At 34.3% G+C, this 17798-nt stretch overlaps 1 long non-coding RNA gene across 4 annotated transcripts in view; it reads right to left on the reverse strand.

Moving 5' to 3' along the window:
* Positions 1-15699, reverse strand: part of LOC110255422 — a 53608-nt gene extending 37909 nt beyond the window's left edge. For 3 of the 4 annotated variants that reach the window (XR_002335599.1, XR_002335596.1, XR_002335597.1), the window contains exons 1-2: positions 15499-15699; positions 10322-10416 (exon numbers count right to left, since the gene is read on the reverse strand). This is a non-coding gene — a long non-coding RNA (uncharacterized LOC110255422). Of the gene's footprint in view, positions 1-9299; positions 9372-10321; positions 10417-15498 lie in introns of all 4 variants that reach the window. The other variant, XR_002335598.1, reaches the window with a different exon arrangement.

Raw genomic sequence — 17798 nt, forward strand, 5'->3', positions numbered from 1 at the left:
GAGTTAAATGGAGGAAGAAGAGTAATCCCATTCATAGGAGGAGTATCTTGTCTCTTGTGAGCACTGCTGAAGACTGTCCCTGAAGCATGATAGCTGCTCTGTCATTGCAGGCATTTAGAGAAAATGGATAAGAAGAGCCTACTAGTATTATGTAGGAACAGTCTTAAGAACCCTTGGAAATGGTACAACCAATTCCTCTAAGACTGACTGACCATGGTGTGCTGATGGCAAAGGAGCCCATAGGGTAGAGAAATCCTGCCACCACCGCCATAACCATATACCCCACATTTGGGTACAGTTGACCTGAAGTGGTAAGATGATTGGAACATGAATGTGTGAGAGCCACTTCACAGGCCTATATGTGAGGGTCTAGGCCAAGAGTCTGAACTTGTTCTATGTCTGACATAAACGAGAGTCACCCCAAATCAGCAAGTCAGCACCATCATGACAGTTTAATCTCATAAGATCCTGAGAAAGAAATATTTGCATTGCCCAATGGGAATGATCTGATGTTAGGCCATTTTCCTGGAACTAGATCCATGCTTGCCTGGTCTAAGAGTGGACTGATCTGAAACTTGTAGGTAAATATAAGAAGAAATAGTTAAAGAGTTGAAATCTTAAGCTGATTTATTCTTAGAGTAGGGCTAGGGAGGAAGAAAGGTCACTTTATTTTTAAGATTTTTTTTTTCAGCTCCAAACTCCTATATAAACCAAGCTTACAGGATGCTGAATATACTAAAAAATGTTAAGAGAAAAACCAGTTCAGATTTCCCGCTGTGGCTCAGTGGTTAACGAATCTGACTAGGAACCATGAGGTTGTGGGTTCAATCCCTGGCCTTGCTTAGTGGGTTAAGGATCCGGTGTTGCTGTGAGCTGTGGTGTAGGTCACAGACGAGGCTCAGATCCTGCATTGCTGTGGCTATGGCTTAGGCCGGTGGCTACAGCTCTGATTAGACCTGTAGCCTGGGAACCTCCATATGCTGTGGGTCTGGCCCTAGAAAAGACAAAAAGACAAAACAAAACAAAAAAAGAAAAAAGAAAAAGAAAAAAAGAGAAAGAAAAAGAAAGAAAAGCCAGTTGTTTTCAAGTTATCTTTATATTGGTACACTCAAATATGTTATAGTTGGTCTCTTAGAAGCCTGAAAGTTAATGGCCAAGAAAGTGAGGCTGTTGACCTAAACCAGTCAAATGAAATAAGGAGGAGAAACTTAGTATTATTCAGAGTAGGGAACTGTTAAGGACAGTATTGGGCCCAGACTGTGACTCCGTTTGCTCATCTGTGGTGCCCAGCCTTCCAGGCCCTGTCTTCCCTCAGGCACCTCCACTAGCTGTCACTTAAACATCATTAATGAGAATACTGATAACAACTTATGAAATGTTTCAGTCCCTTGAGTATTTTCATTCTAAAAAAGAATATCTTATTAGACCAAGCCATTTTAAACCCCAAAGAATTAGTATGAAAGAGAACTCATTTTGTCATTGGTGATAAGGATGATATTTTGAAGCTTTGTAAACTCTCCATTGACTCTCACGATTTGCTTTATACTTGCCTACATAATGTGACAATGACCCTAGCTATATACAACCTTGAAAAAAGGGTCAGCATTTTAAGGTAAAGAGCATGCCTTGCTGAGTAAAGCAGGATATTTTGATTTGCATTTACTTCTAAGAAGACAATAGTTCAGCTGAAGATGTGAGAAGTATTTTTGACTGCTCATATACTATCATTTATTTCACTATGCATATGCTATCATTTATTTCAAGGAACCATACTAGCCATCCCTTTCATGGTAAACTACACTGAATAAATCTGTTCAAAAATAGAGCATAATTTTTTGTCTGTGTCTAAGTAAAACTTAACTGTATAAGTAATATGTGAGTGCACACTCAGAGACACACAGTAGCATCTCATTAGCTTTGTAGCATTAGAGGCATTCTATGTTTGTGAATTGCGTGGAAATTAAAGTTTATTTCATATAAAAATGTGATGTTCCTATAAAGCTCTTTTCAAATTGTATCACCATCCTTTATCAAGATTTAACTTTTAAAATATTTCAATGACAATTATTTTAATACATGAATTGACATAATGTGCTATAATCAATGCCTTCTTATGCTTGTCCACTTGCTAACACTGTAGGCTAAATGGTACCAGGTAAATTTTTTTAACTTTCTATTTTTCTTTTCTCTCACTAATAGCCTTTCCAGCTGCACTCTGCACTTCTATCAGTATGTTCTCTTTTAGCTACTATTTTTAAAAATTATTTTCTCCCATCAAGTATATAACAAATGCTCAATGGCTATTTTGATGAGTTAAAATACACTTTAATCTGCTCCTTGACAGTGCTATTGTAAAGAAATAATGAATTACTTTTACTGATCACACACCATTCATTTTTTTCTTCTATCATGCCAGCTTTTTAACTTTACTTAATTCAATCTATTTTCAAAATAATTCAGGCACTTAAGGTTAAAGAACTGGTAATAAAAACTCAGTTAGCTCTGGTCAGTGTGAGAATCCAAGTAATCACTGCTATTTGGCTCCTTTTTCTGCAAGTTGATGGAGTGCTGTCACACAAAGTACTGAATGTCGAGGAGGCTGACAGCATGTATAAGAAGATATGAAGCTATCGCTTCATAATCCTAAAGATGAGCCCTTGTCCTATAATTGCTATAACTCTGAACAACTTCTGGCTCACAAGGAGAATATGTGTGAAGCCATATCAGTTGGTAGTTAACATTGATCTTTTCATTTCCTTGTACTCTCATCACAGCCCCTCCTTTCAAAGTAAATTCTCTTTTGAATGCCTATTTTAATGGTTATTCCCCAACCCCTCAAGGTGCTAAGCAATTTCACTTAGAAATTAGAAAATTGGAGGGCAGATCATTTTAAAGATAGTTTATGACATGGCCTCATATCTTTAAAGGACCTTGAAAGCCTCATCTCCAAGCAATTAAGGCAGTCATGTTTGACTTTATGGTTACCCTAGGCATAGCTCTTTGATGGATTAAAAAGTGTTTTTATCAAATTGACATCTGCTGTTTCAGTGATGCAATATGGACATTTTAGGCTTGCATTCAAAACAGAAGTGGAATTGCAGTACATTGAAAACAAGAGCCAGGGACACTAATGGTCATATTAATGACTTTGAATAATTTCTATCTTTGCATCTAAAATAATAGCATTGAGAATATTTTCTTTGATAGCAAAATATTGTGTTACTGGTAGAAATGATGACATTGAGCTTAAATGACTATTTTAAAAAGCTTGGGAGTTCCAGTTGTGGCTCAGCTGTAATGAACCCAACTAGTATCCAGGAGGATGCAGGTTTGATCCTGGCCTTGCTCAGTGGGTTAAGGATCTGGCATTGCCATGAGCTGTGGTGTAGGTCACAGTCACGGCTGAGATTCCACATTGCTGTGGCTGTGGTGTAGGCTGGCAACTACAGCCTGGAAACTTCCATATGCAGCAATAAATAAATAAATAAATAAATAAATAAATAAATAAATCGCTAGTGATAGACCAAAGACTATGGAAGAGTTTCACTTCACAAGTCAGCTGGAGGAATTATTTGTAAAAAAATTATAATTATTTGTAATCCAATACAAATTATTTGTATTTGTAATGGATACTTCTTTATCTAGTTTTAAACTTTGAAAAAGAGACTCTATCCTATTTATATGTTATATCCAGCATCAGGCTAGTTCCTGACAATTACAGACTTAGTACTTATTTAACTGAACGGACATATTTCTCTGAATGCTAAACTAGCTGATAAAGATTCTTTTGATAAAGAGGAAAACAGTTGATTCAGCTGAAATATTATTACATGATTTTTTTCTTAACTTCTGTTTCCTGAGGCAGTTTTGAGTCAACTGATATACACTATTTTACATGGTCATGATATATGTATATTTGTGCTAATTTCTCCTGAGGGGTCATGTCTTTACACAAAACACAGAAATACAGAGCTTCATGCTAACTCATGAAAATTACATTTGAATCATTACGCTAACAAAAATTTGTGCCTAAATTGGAATTCAATCAGATTTTTTTTTCTGTCTAGAATTGAAAAGAGATCCAGAGAACGAGAAATAATTAATTGCAATTAAAAACAAATGAAAAGAGACATATGGAAAATGGACAAGGAGATGCTGAGTCCTGAAGTAAATTCCATCACAAATAGCCTAACAAGATAAGCTAGATTCTCAAGCCATCTTGGTATTCTGAACAAACTTCGAGGAAGCTCACAGTATTTATAAGTCTCCAGAAAGCTTTCCAGGCTTTGGGGTGCTCAATTTAGCTACTGTTTCTGGGCTCCCTGTGAAATCTGATTGATTGTTTTTTCCATTTTTTTTTTGTGTGTGTGCAGAGAAGAAAATGATCAACATTCCTGCTTATATTTATTTTGAACTTTCTGTATTTTGGAGTACACTGAGGGTCTATTCCTTAGTTTCAGAAGAACAAAAGGAACATAATGCCTAAAGGAGATAATTTACCTTTTTTTGTTAATAGCTTTGTTGAGATATAATTCATACACCATAAAATTCACCTATTTAAAGAGAACAATTCAATGGTTTTTAGTAGAATCAGAAACACCAACCATTGCCACAATCAATTTTAGAACATTTCATCATCCCCTAAGAAAACACCATACCTTTTAGCCATCATCTACCATTTCTCCCCATTCCCTATAGTCAGCTCTAGTCAACCACCAGTCTGCTCTCTGTATCTCTAGATTTGCCTATCCTGGGTATTTCATATTGAATTGAATTGAATCATATGATACATGGTAATTTTTACAGACTTCTTTCACTCATAATATTTTCATGAGTGTTGTGGCTTGTACCAGAACTTCATTCCTTTTATTCAAAAAATAATTTGTATCTTATATATAGGCTGTATTTTGTTTATCTATTCATCAGTAAATAGCATTTAGATTGTTGCTACATTTTGGCTTTTTGTGAATGTTGCTATGAGCATTCAGTAGAAGTATTTGTGTAAATGAATATGTTTCTATTTCTCTTGGGAGTAGGATAACTATGTTTAAACTTTTGAGGAACTATCAGATCATTTACCAAAAAACCATTCATATTACCAGCATATGAGGGCTCTAATTTCTCTACATCCTTTTCTGTATTTGACATTACCTGTTTGTTTTTTTTTTTTTTTTTTTTTTTTTTCTTTTTTAGGCTGCACCTGCAGCATATAGCATATAGCCACGGGTTGTATCGGAGCTACTGCTGCAGGCCTCTACTACAGCCACTGCAACACGGGCTCTGCGTCACATCTGCCACCTGTGCTATGGCTTGTGGCAACGCAATGTCCTTAACTCACTGAGTGAGGCCAGAGATTGAACCCACATCCTTACAGACACTATGTCGGGTTCTTAACCCACTGAGCCACTATGGGAACTCTGACATTACCTGTCATTTTAATTCTAGCCCTCCTGTTGTGGATAATGAAGTAATATCTCATTGAGAAATTTTTTTTTTCTTTTTAGGGTCACACTGGAGGCATGTGGAAGTTCCTTGGCTAGGCGTCGAATAAGAGCCACAGCCACAGTCACGGGAGATCTGAGCTGTATCTGCAACCTACACATAGCTCATGGCGATGCCAGATCCCTGACCCACTGAGCAAGGTCAGGGATCAAACCGCATCCTCATGGATACTAATGGGATTCCTCTCTGCTGCCCCAGGATGGGAACTCCCTCATTGAGAATCGTCTTTGCAATTCCCTAATGGATAATGTGGTTGAGCATTTTTTCATATACTTATTGGCCATTTATATATATCTTTGTAGACATTTATGTTTATTGACCTTTTTCATTGGATAATTTGTGACATTATTAAGTTGTATTCTTATGTATACTAGATACAAGCCTCATATAGATATAAATTTATAAATAAGTACATCCATTCTGTGGCCTGTCTTTTTACTTTCTTGAATAACGTCCTTTGGAGCACACATATTTTTTAATGTTGATGAAGTATAATTTATATATTTTTCATTTGTTGCCTGTGCTTTTGATGTTAAAATTAAGAAACCAATTTCTTGTCCAAGGCCAGAAAAAAATCTTTTTTTTTCTTGAGTTTTATTGTGTTACCTCTTACATTTAGGATTTTGATCTATTGGGTTAATCTTTGCTCATGGTGTGACATGCAGATTCAGCTTCATTTTTTTGCATGTGAATAACAAATTTGACCAGCAGTATTTGTTGGAAAGATTATTCTTATTCATTTGAGTTGTTTGGCACCCTTGCCAAAAATCAATCGACTGTTTGAAAGGGTTTATTTGGGACTCTCAAATCTGTTCCATTGAACCATAGGCCTATCCTTTGGCCAGTATCTCATGTGTTGATATATGTGAGCTATAGTTAGCTTTGTAAAGTTTGTTTGTTTGTTTGTTTCCTTTTCTGGCTGCACCTAGTTGGAAGTTTCCTAGGCCAGAGATATATAAGCCACAGAAACAATGCCACATCCTTAACCTGACGAACCATAGGGGGAACTCCTATAGGAAGTTTTTGAAATAAGGAGATGTGAATGCTATAGCCTTGTTCTTTCTCAAGATTATTTTGGAAATTCTGAGTCGTTTGACTTTCTATATGGATTTTAAGATCATCTTGTTAAGTCTACAAAATAGGAAACTGACATTTTGACAGATGTTACACTGAAGCTGGAAATAGATATGAGGACTATTACCATCTTAATATTATCATCCGATCTATGAACATGGAATGTGTTTCCATTATATTGTCATTAATTATATCAATTATTATTATTTTCAGAGTATTTGTCTTGAAATTATTTTACTAAATTTATTACTAAATATTTCATTATTATAGATTGAATGGTTTTCATAATTTCACATTTGAATTGTTCCCTGCTAGTATGTAGAAACATAAATTATTTTTTGTGGCAATCTAGCAGGATTCAACCTTGCTGAAATTGTTTACTGGCTTTCATAGTTTTGTGGTGGATTTTCTCAGTTTTTATTTGCAAAATCATGTCTTTTGGAAAAATAGTTTACTATTTCTATTTCAATCTGGATGACATTTATTAACCATTCTTGCTCTAATGCCTTTGCTAGAATGTTCAATATAATGGTGAATAGAAATGATGAAAGAGAACATCCTTGTTTTAGTCCTGATTTTAAGGGAAAAGCATGATTTTTTCTTTTTTCTTTTTTTTTTGCCATTAAGTATCATGCTATCTATTTTTTTTTTTTGTAAGTAGGTGACTTAATTTGGTTGAGGATAGTCCTCTGTATTTATAAGTGGTTGAGTATTTTCAACATGAAGCAATATTGGATTTTGTTAAATGCTTTATCTGTATCTATTGCAATAATTTAAAAATTATTTAGCCTATTGATATGTTGTTTTATATCAGTTGATTTTCAAATGTTAAACTAACACTTGCATTCCTGGCCAAAATTCCACTTGGTTGTGGTGCCTATTTTTTTAAATATTATGGAATTTGAAGTGCTTATTTTTGTTAAGGAATTTTGCTTCTATATTTAAAAGTTATATTAATCTGCAGTTTTCTTCTCTCATGATGTCTTAATTTGGTTTTGGATCAGAGTGATACTGACCTTGGAGAAAGAATTGAGAGGTGTTTCTTTCTCTTCTTTATTTTTCTAAGAGTGAAGAAATGGTATTAATTGTTTAAATGGTAGAATTATTTGGCAGAATACACAAATAAAGTAGTCTGAGCCTGGGCTTTGGCTTTCTTTGTGGGTAGTTTTTTCCCTAATTATTAATTCAATCCCTTTACGTGTTATAAGTCTATTTGTAATTTCTACTTCTCCGTGAGCCAGTGTTGGTAGTTTATGTATTTATGCAAATTTGTTATTTTTATCTATATTATCTAATTTATTGGCATAAAATTGTTAATAGTATTCTCTACAAATTCTTTTTTATTTTTGGAAGGTCAGTAGTAATACCCTCTGGTCCATTCCTGATTTTAGTATTTGAGTCTTTTCTTTTTCAGTCTAGCAAAAAATTTGTAAATTTAGTGTATCTTGAACCAATTCTTAGTTTTGTTTATATTCTCTTTCTGTTCTCTATTTTATTAATTTCTAATCTGATTTTTATTATTCACTTTCTTCTTCTTACTTTGAGTTGACTTTGTTCTTCTTGTCCAGTGTTTTAAGATGAAATGTTGAATTGTTTGATATGAGATTTTCTATTTTTAAATTTTAAGCATTTACAGCTATAATTTTCTAATTAGTGCTTTAGCTGCATCCAGTAAGCTTTGGTAAAATATGTTGTCATTAACTTGTCTCAAAGTATTTTCGGAGTTCCCGTCGTGGCTCAGTGGTTAACGAATCCGACTAGGAACCATGAGGTTGTGGGTTCGGTCCCTGCCCTTGCTCAGTGGGTTAACGATCCGGCATTGCTGTGGTGTAGGTTGCAGACGCGGCTCGGGTCCCGCGTTGCTGTGGCTCTGGCGTAGGCCGGTGGCTACAACTCCGATTCGACCCCTAGCCTGGGAACCTCCATATGCCGTGGGAGCGGCCCAAGAAATAGCAAAAAGACCAAAAAAAAAAAAAAAGTATTTTCTATTTTCCCTATAATTCCCTTTTTGACCCATTCATTATTTAGGAATATGATGTTCAATTTTCACATATTTGTAAATTTCCCAATTTCTTTCTGTTATTGACTCCTAATTTCCCTCAATTGTTTTTGGAAAATATGCTTTGTATAATTCAGTTATTTTAATATAGTATGATTTGTTTTATGGCTTAGCATATGCTCTTCTCTGGGAAATGTTCCATGTGTTCCTGAAAAGAATATGGACTATACTGTTGTTGGTGGAGTGTTCTCTAGATGTTTACCAGGTCTAGTTTGTTTATAATATTGTTCAAGTCTTCTATTTCCTTTTGATTCTTCCAAGTAGTAGCTATTGTTTTCTGTACATTTGTCACTGGTTGGAACATTTTAGGGAAATATATGTGCCCGGCCATGTGAGGCATCTGATGTTGTTCCTTGGAGGGTATATAGCCTTAAACATGTTCACAGTCACCCTGGGATGACAGTGGTCTCAGCAGGACTATCTTGTACTGTCATTGTCCATTATCATACCAGTTACTGACTGGATGCTCTATTACTTTCAACAATTCCCTGGGGCATATATTTCTCCACAGTCTGATTCAGTTAAATCCAGGACTCTTGACTTGATTTGAGGCTAAGATCTGACATTTTTATGATCATAGAGGAGCATTTAACTGTCTCTTTCCCATCCTGTCTTTCATAAAGTAGTTATCATATATTAAAACTTGTTACTCTCATGAAGTTACCTCAATTTAACTGCTTATCATCAAAACCACAGTAGTTTTTGAGAGCATCCTTAGGCTTGAACTTCTCCCACACTGTTCCAAATAAAATAGATTTATTTTAGTAAAGCAAAAAGTTATATGTTTGACTATACTAATTTTTGAATAACTGGAATGGTTTTAACAGGTAACATAGAATATACACACAATATGAGACATATACATAAATGTATAATCTATCCTCACACAGCATTCATATACACACACAATGAGTTATTTTTATTCGGCTAATCACTTTTAGATTTTAAATTCAGAAAAGTGTATATTACACATATGTTATTAACCCTATATAAATAAGAAAGGGTGGGGGAAAAATGTAATTGTAATGTATACATGTAAGGATAACCTGACCCCCTTGCTGTACAGTGGGAAAATTTTAAAAATTATTTTAAAAAATGATATTAATTATAAAAATTACTCAATTTTTGAGTTCTTATCATGTGTAATTATTTTGCTAAACATTTTATAATAAGTATGCAATGATCATCTTAGTATCTATTCTAGATCTGACTATTTGATCTATATGAACTATCTAGCCTTAGGTCATAACAAAAACCAGGCCTAAAATTACCCTTCTGAACATCATACTTTCCTCAGTTTTTACTTCCACAAATTCAAGTTAGGTTCAATGATTTGCAACTGAGGTCAATAATAGATTAATATGTTTATGAAGTGTTCACAAATTATCTAGGCTTCAAACATTTCATTTTAATCCACAAATAAGTATAATCTGAACTATAATTTCTAAAAGGCATATAAAACCATTTTTTTCATATTTGGCCACTTCCTGTTCTTAATAATGTTTATATGTTTTACAGATCTCTCCTGCTTATCATTTATCACACTGGCTATTTAAGATGCTCTATTAATATATTCTAGCATTCCTAAGTGCAGATGTCCTCAAGAGATTTCCTACTATTATTCTTCCCCTGTTAATCCCGCCTATCATCATAATTCAGGGTTGCAAACTAGTATAATGTACTTACTTCCTTTGCTTGCAGTCTTTGTCCAGAGTCTCATCTGTTTCTTCAAACTAAAGTGAAAGGAATTTCCTCTTTACTTCTAGTCTTAGACTTCGATCCTGTAAAATATTGTCAGATGCAATGTTACAAAGTTCAAGAACTTTTTATAACATTATTCACAGTATTTCAGTTCTCCCAAGCCAGAATATCTCCATTTAAGAATGTCATTTTTTAAATTTTTATATAAACAAATGTCCTTTAAAATACTTGAGGAGGAGTATTGAGAATAATGGCAGCTCTCTGATTTTAAATTCCTTACAAATATTCATCCAAACCTGCAGGAAGAACAAATAAAAACACATGGACCACAATTTAGGTAGTTCTAGGAATCGAACCTTTAAATTACATGCAAGTTGGGAAAAAAATACCTCTTTAAATTACCAATGGCATTTTTCACAGAACTAGAAGGAAAAAAAAAACAAAAAGGAAATTTATAGGGAAACACAAAAGACCCAGAATAACCAAAGCAATCCTGAAAAAAAAACAAAGCCAGAGGCATCACACTTCCTGACTTCAGACTATACTATACAACTGTAGTTATCAAAATGGTATGTTGCTGGTATGAAAATAGATACATAGGTCAATGAAATAGGATAGAAAAGCCAGAAATCAACCCACACACCTGTGGTCAGTTAATCTATGACAAGGGAGACAAGAATATGCAATGGAGAAAACACATTCTCTTCAATAATTAGTGTGGATAAAACTGTACAGTTACATGTAAAATAATGAAATTAGAACATTCTCTAAGCCATACACAAAAATGTACTCAAAATGGATCAAAGGCCTAAATGTAAGACCAGATACTATAAACCTCTTGGTGGAAAACATAAGCAGATCACTCTTTAATATAAATTACAACAGTATCTTTTTTGATAACCTCCTACTATAATGAAAATAAAAACAAAAATAACAAAGCAGGCCTAATTAAACCTAAAAGTGTTTGCACAGCAAAAGAAACCAAATGAAAAGACAACTCATAGAATGGGAGAAAATATTTGCAAATGAAACTACCTATAAGGGATTAATTTCCAACATCACTCTCAACCAAACTTCAAAGTGGAGATTCCATGAAAAAGAGTTGTGGGCATTAAGAAATAAGAGGAAATGCATACATAATCAATGCTAGTAAAAGAAAATCAAATAGTAAGTATAAACTAATGAGTACAACTTATACATAGTAGGAAAGGGTTTAAAATTGAGGAAGAGTGGAAATATCATCTTTGAGAAAGTATGAGTTCTGGATTATAATCGAGTAATCAAAGACTATGAAATTAACCTTGGGACAAAGCATTATAGGGAAAGAAAGGAATAAGAAGGCTAGTTAAGAATCTGAAAAGATAAAATAAAAAGAACATATTCCTCACTCCCTTCCTCTCACCAAATTTTTTTCAATTAAAAAGAATTCATTCCTTTAATCAGAAGAAGACACTTGTAATCTAGAAATCTTTTCCACAAATCTCTAAATATAAGGAATAAAAAGCAAATGAATGTCTAACAAAGCTACCATAAGACGAGAACAGAAAATGTGAATCACAGTGTTACAGTTGAAATTTTTTTCTCAAGATATCAGAAGAAGATAGTAATACAATTCTTCAAATGGAATTGCATCTTTTCATTGAAGCCTTTTGGATATGAAAGTATACCCAGAAACAGAAATTCAAAAATTAAAACAGTAGTAGACAAAAATAGGAAGTAATTTAATGGTAATTGATTAAACAGGAAATAAATATAAGAAGAAAAGATTGGATCATTTCAGAAATAAATATTATATTTCAAGATATCCAAGGAGGAGGATATTTGCATGTATTTAATAAAGACGATTAAAGAAAAGTTGAAAAGTAACCATGAGAATGAAAATAATTCAAGAAATGAGAAAAGGAGTAAATGGAGTACATGAAAGGAATATTTAACATATGAATACTAGAGAGCCTAAAGAGAAAATCAAAACTAGACTAACTATGTAGAACAATGGAAAATATTAAGGTATAATCCAGGAAATTTTGTGGAAATAAAAGATCTGAAAATATACCTTGATAGGGCTCGTAGGTACCTTGTAATATTGAACAGAACAATCAATTCTGAGACATATCCTAATAAAACTATTCAAATTAAAAGACTGAAAAGTTTCTTAGGACCTTCAGATAATAACATCAAATAACTTACAAGGGAAAATGACTTACTTTTTTAAAAAAAAATGCACAAAGTAAGCAACAGAAAAGCAATGTTTTCAAGAAATTTTTAAAAAGAACAGATGAGCCAGGACTTTTATATCAAGCCAAGCTGTCCTTCAAGTATTAAGGATATAGAAAACCAGTTTGCAACATTCCATACTCCAAGGTGTATTTTGCACGTGTGCCGTTCCTGAGGATCCCTGGAAAACTCCTACTCATTCTTTAAGACCCAGCTAAAACACCCCATCCACAGAGAGACTCTAACTCCACAACACTAGGTTTCTGTTAAAGCTTTGACAGCACTTCCCGAGTTACATTGTGATTTATCTGTGTAGGTGATTTTGTTTTTTACTAAATTGTGAGCTTCTTTGTTAGAGGTAGTGCTTGGCTCACAACTTTTATTTAATATTTAAAACCTACTTGATGAATAAATGAATGTATGGCTATATGGACAAAGGGGGAAATGGTAAGCTTAGGACCAATGGATTGGTCCCATTCTAAGTTCAGTTTCTTTATTTTTACATCTCTGGTATAACTGTTACTAATACATCCTCTGCCTTTACTTTCTGTTCTTCTCTGGTCAAAGCAGCTCTTCTTTGTGCATAATTCATGGAGTAGGTGTAGCTCAGTCTATTTCTTCTCCATCCTTTTCAAGTAGGACTTAGTGAAAACCTGGAGCCCTTACAACAAATATATGAGAATAACCCACATTAGTGTCAGTTGTGGAATATTTAAACAGAGACGCTGCTATTTGATATTCCAATTTGCTTAACAGTTCATTTATTTACAGTTAAAATAAGTTTTCTTATTCATAATCTGTGTTTATATATTCTTGTTTTTCAACTTAGTAAGAAAAATTATCTAGTGTGAAACCTATTTGAATGTGACTACCAAGCTTCCCCTGTTCCATTATGGGCATCCTCACAAACTATATGCCTTACAGAACCCCTTGTAATAGGGTTTAGTTATAACTATTACTCATAAATTCCCCCCACCCCAGAAAAGCACCTACTACTTTTATTTTTTTATTTTTATTTTTAAATGATTTTTATTTTTTCCATTATAGATGGTTTACTGTACAGCAAAGTGACCCAATCACACATACATATGTACATTCTTTTTCTTACATTATCTGCCATCATGCTCCAGCATAAGTGACTGGATAGAGTTCTCAGTGCTATACAGCAGGATATCAAGACAGTCTATGAAGCCACCATCACCTTAATACCAAAGCCAGACAAAGATACTACCATGAAATAAAATTATAGGCCAATATCTTTGATGAATACAGACGCAAAAATTCTCAACAAAATTTTAGCCAACTGAAACCAACAACATATGAAAAAGATCATACACCACGATGAAGGGGAATTCATCCCAGGTTCACAAGGATGGTTCAGCATACACAAATCAGTCAACATCATACACCACATTCATAAAAGAAAAGTCAAAAACCACATGATCATCTCAATAGCTGCAGAAAAAGCATTTGACAAAATCCAACATCCATTCATGATAAAAACTCTTACCAAAGTGGGTATATAGGGAACACACCTTAATATAATAAAAGCCATTTTTGACAAACCCACAGCAAATATAATACTCAATGGAGAAAAGCTGAAAGCCTTCCACTAAAATCTGGAACAAGACAAACATGCCCACTCTCACAACTTTTATTCAACATAGTTTTGGAAGTCCTAGCCAGAGCAGACAAAAGAAATAAAAATTATCCAAATTGGAAGAGAAGAGGTTAAATTGCCACTGTATGCAGATAACATGATACTATACATAGAAAACTCTAAGGACTCAACCAAAAAACTACTTGAACTGATGGACAAATTCAGCTGAGTGGCAGGATACAAGATTGACAATCAGAAATTGGTCACATTTCTATATATTAACAATGAAATATTAGAAAAGGAATATAAAAATATGATACCTTTTAAAATTGCACCCCCAAATTAAATACCTGGGAATAAATCTGACCAAGGAGGTGAAAGACTTAGATGCTGAGAACAATAAAACATTAATCAAGGAAATTAAAGAGGATTCAAAGAAATGGAAAGATGTTCCATGCTCCTGGGTTGGAAAAATTAATATTGTAAAAATGGCCATACTATCCAGGGCAATCTACAGTTTCAATGCAATCCCTATCAAATTACCCATGACATTTTTCACAGAACTAGAACAAACAATCCAAAAATTTATAGGGAACCACAAAAGGCCCAGAATTACCAAAGCAAACCTGAGGAACAAAAACCAAGCAGGAGGCATAACTCTCCTAGACTTCAGGCAATATTACAAAGCCACAGTCATCAAGACAGTGTGGTACTGGTACCAAAACAGACATACAGACCAATGGAACAGAATAGAGAACCCAGAAATAAACCCAGACACTTATGGTCAATTAATCTTTGACAAAGGAGGCAAGAACATAAAATGGGAAAAAGTGTTTTCAGCAAACTATGCTGGGTAAACTGGACAACTGCATGTAAATCATTGAAACTGGAACACACCCTCACACCTCACATCCCGCATAAAAATAAACAAAATAGCTTAAAGACACCTCCTAAAAAAGAACATAGGCAAAACATTCTCTGACATCACCCTTACAAATCTTTTCTCAGATCAGTCTCCCAAGGCAACAGAAATAAAAGCAAAAATAAACCAATGGGACCTCATCACACTGACAGGCTTTTGTACAGCAAAGCAAACCATAAAAAAAGCACCTACTACTTTTAAATCAATGAAACAGATACTCTGTTTTAAATGACTTTTTATTGTCAGAATCTAATTTAATTTGATTTCTGGATTTAGGGGCAAAGCTTAATTCTTCATATATTCCAGTCTACTGCAAATAGGATCAATCTGGCAACAGAAAAATAAAATGAAAGTTTCCTGCCTGCAGCTCAATGCAGTCAAAATGGTAACAAGGATCCCTGATTCCATAAATAAGAGTTTCCTTACCAGTGGCAAAATTTCTAGAAGACTCCTGCTGTGTAAGCTAGAAGGCTTCAAGCTGAGCTCTTTTTTTAGCAGCAGGCTGCCCTTAGATAAATTACACTGATGACTAAGTAAAACCCAGGTAATGTGAGACTAGAGTATAGCTCACATTCTTCACGTCATGCACCATTATCAGACTCAATGAAGCAAACCTTTGGAGATCAAAGAATAAACCTTGTCCTCACTGCTTTTTGCTGTGTTGAAAAATTTTAACTGCTGGTTAGTCTATTTTTAACTTATTTAAATGGAGCCAACTGCTTCCTAGCTCAGAGCATGCTGAGCTGAGAAACGAATGCCTGGTTTGCATGGTCCTATCATCTAAGGACTCAGTGCCCTAGATTTCCTAGGAGAACCCTGTTTTTAGTACTTACAGTTTTATGACCTGATTTGTGTTCTTTGGCTTCTATGGAAATAACTTAAAATTAATCTTGTTGGAGGGAGAATTCATATTAGGTGATACTAGATCAAAATGCTTGAATAAGAAGAGGGATTTAGACATAATAGGCAATGAACAGCTATACTAGATTCTTGACACTAAAGGCACATGATAAACAAGTATTTAATAAAAGTAGTAAACTAGAAAACATTGCTTAATTTGGGTCATTTGTGGAATTGTGACGGTACTAAGACGTCATTAGGGCTGAAAAACTGATTTGCTTCTATGGCCAGCCATCTGTTCTTAGAGGGTTGAAACCCTTTAAATTATAAAAATTTGCCCGTGGTCCACATTTCAAAGTGGTTCCAGGCACAGTGCACTTTCTCAGTAAATATTTGGGGAATAAGTAAGTAAATGAATGCTGGTTTCAGGAGCACTGGATCAGGCATCTTGTTTCTCAATGTTATTTTCTCAGGATTACTTTGATAAAGTCTTTACCTCTGCAAACTAATTAATTTTGCCATTCCTGAACAATCCTTTCCTTTCCCTTCCTTTTCATCATTGCTCTTACTCTTCTTTCTAGTTGAAATGCCTTTCCACTATTTAAAAATTTTGATCTTACGTGCTCTTATAGAATCAGCTCAATTCCAATCTCTCCAATGAACCTGCAGGGACTCACTTCCAGATCTCAGAAGTCCTTCTGAATTTCTTTGTTACTCATTGGTATGCTAACATTTATATGGTCTTGAAGTTCCCACTGTGGTGCAACGGGATGGGTAGCATCTCTGCAGTCCTGGGACACAGATTATATCCCCTGATCTGGCACATTGGGTTAAGGTTCCAGCATTGCTGCAAACTGCGGTACAGGTCACAACTGCTGCTGGGATCTGATCCCTGGCTGGAGAACTCCATGTGCCATGGGGTGGGCAAAAATGAAAAAAAAAAAAAAAGTCATGTGGTCTTAATATACATAATCATGTGGTCTTAACATACATAATATACACACATATTTGTATGTGTGTTTATTTCATTCCTTCAATAGATAAATATTTATCAAGTTAGATACTTTTCTAGGCATGACATTGAACCAAACAGATAAAACTTCTGACTTTGTAGAGCTTATATTTGGTTTGTTGAATGTTAACATTTCTCAAGATAGTTAAATTAATACATACAACCAACAGTAAAGTACTGAGAGATTGCTATAATAATGTAGCATAGCTGCATTTCATTGCTCCTACTTTAGATCGTAATCTCTTCAGAAGGATTTGTATAGAAAAGATTAGACTCAGCATCTCAAAGCATCCTAACTGAGATGTGCTCCAGTATGAAATAAGCTCTCAAGGTAGCTTAGGGAGATCCTCTGTGAAGTCTTCTTTCAAATATTTCAGGCAAACAACTCAAAAGTGCCTTATAGGGAGCAGTTCTACTTTGGTGGGTAATGATCTAATAGAAGGAATCATGTTCCGTCAGTCTTTGAAACACAATTTAACAATCTCTCAGTTTGAAGGCAGGGATTATCTGTTTTACTATTGAATATCTAGAGGTTAACAGTGCTTTGGACATAAGATGTGCCCAATAAATATGTGCTGCCCAAATTAAATTGTCTAAATTATTTCCTCTATCATTTTTTCTTTGGAATATCAAATTAGAATAGGGTTAACAGTAATTTGATTCTTTAAATTACATTAAACAGGTTCTTTTGTGTAATAGGTACAAGATTCTGTGCTAGCAGTACTCTTAAATGTATTGAATCTTTATATTTCTTTTCTCTCAAATTTATTTTTATTGAGGTAACATTGGTTTTAAATATTATATATTTCATGTGTACAATATTATTTTTATTTCTATATATACTATGGCGTGCTTACCACCAAAAAAATTAGTG

Source organism: Sus scrofa, chromosome 9 (genome assembly GCF_000003025.6).
Source record: "Sus scrofa isolate TJ Tabasco breed Duroc chromosome 9, Sscrofa11.1, whole genome shotgun sequence".
NCBI classification, from domain to species: Eukaryota; Metazoa; Chordata; class Mammalia; order Artiodactyla; family Suidae; genus Sus; species Sus scrofa.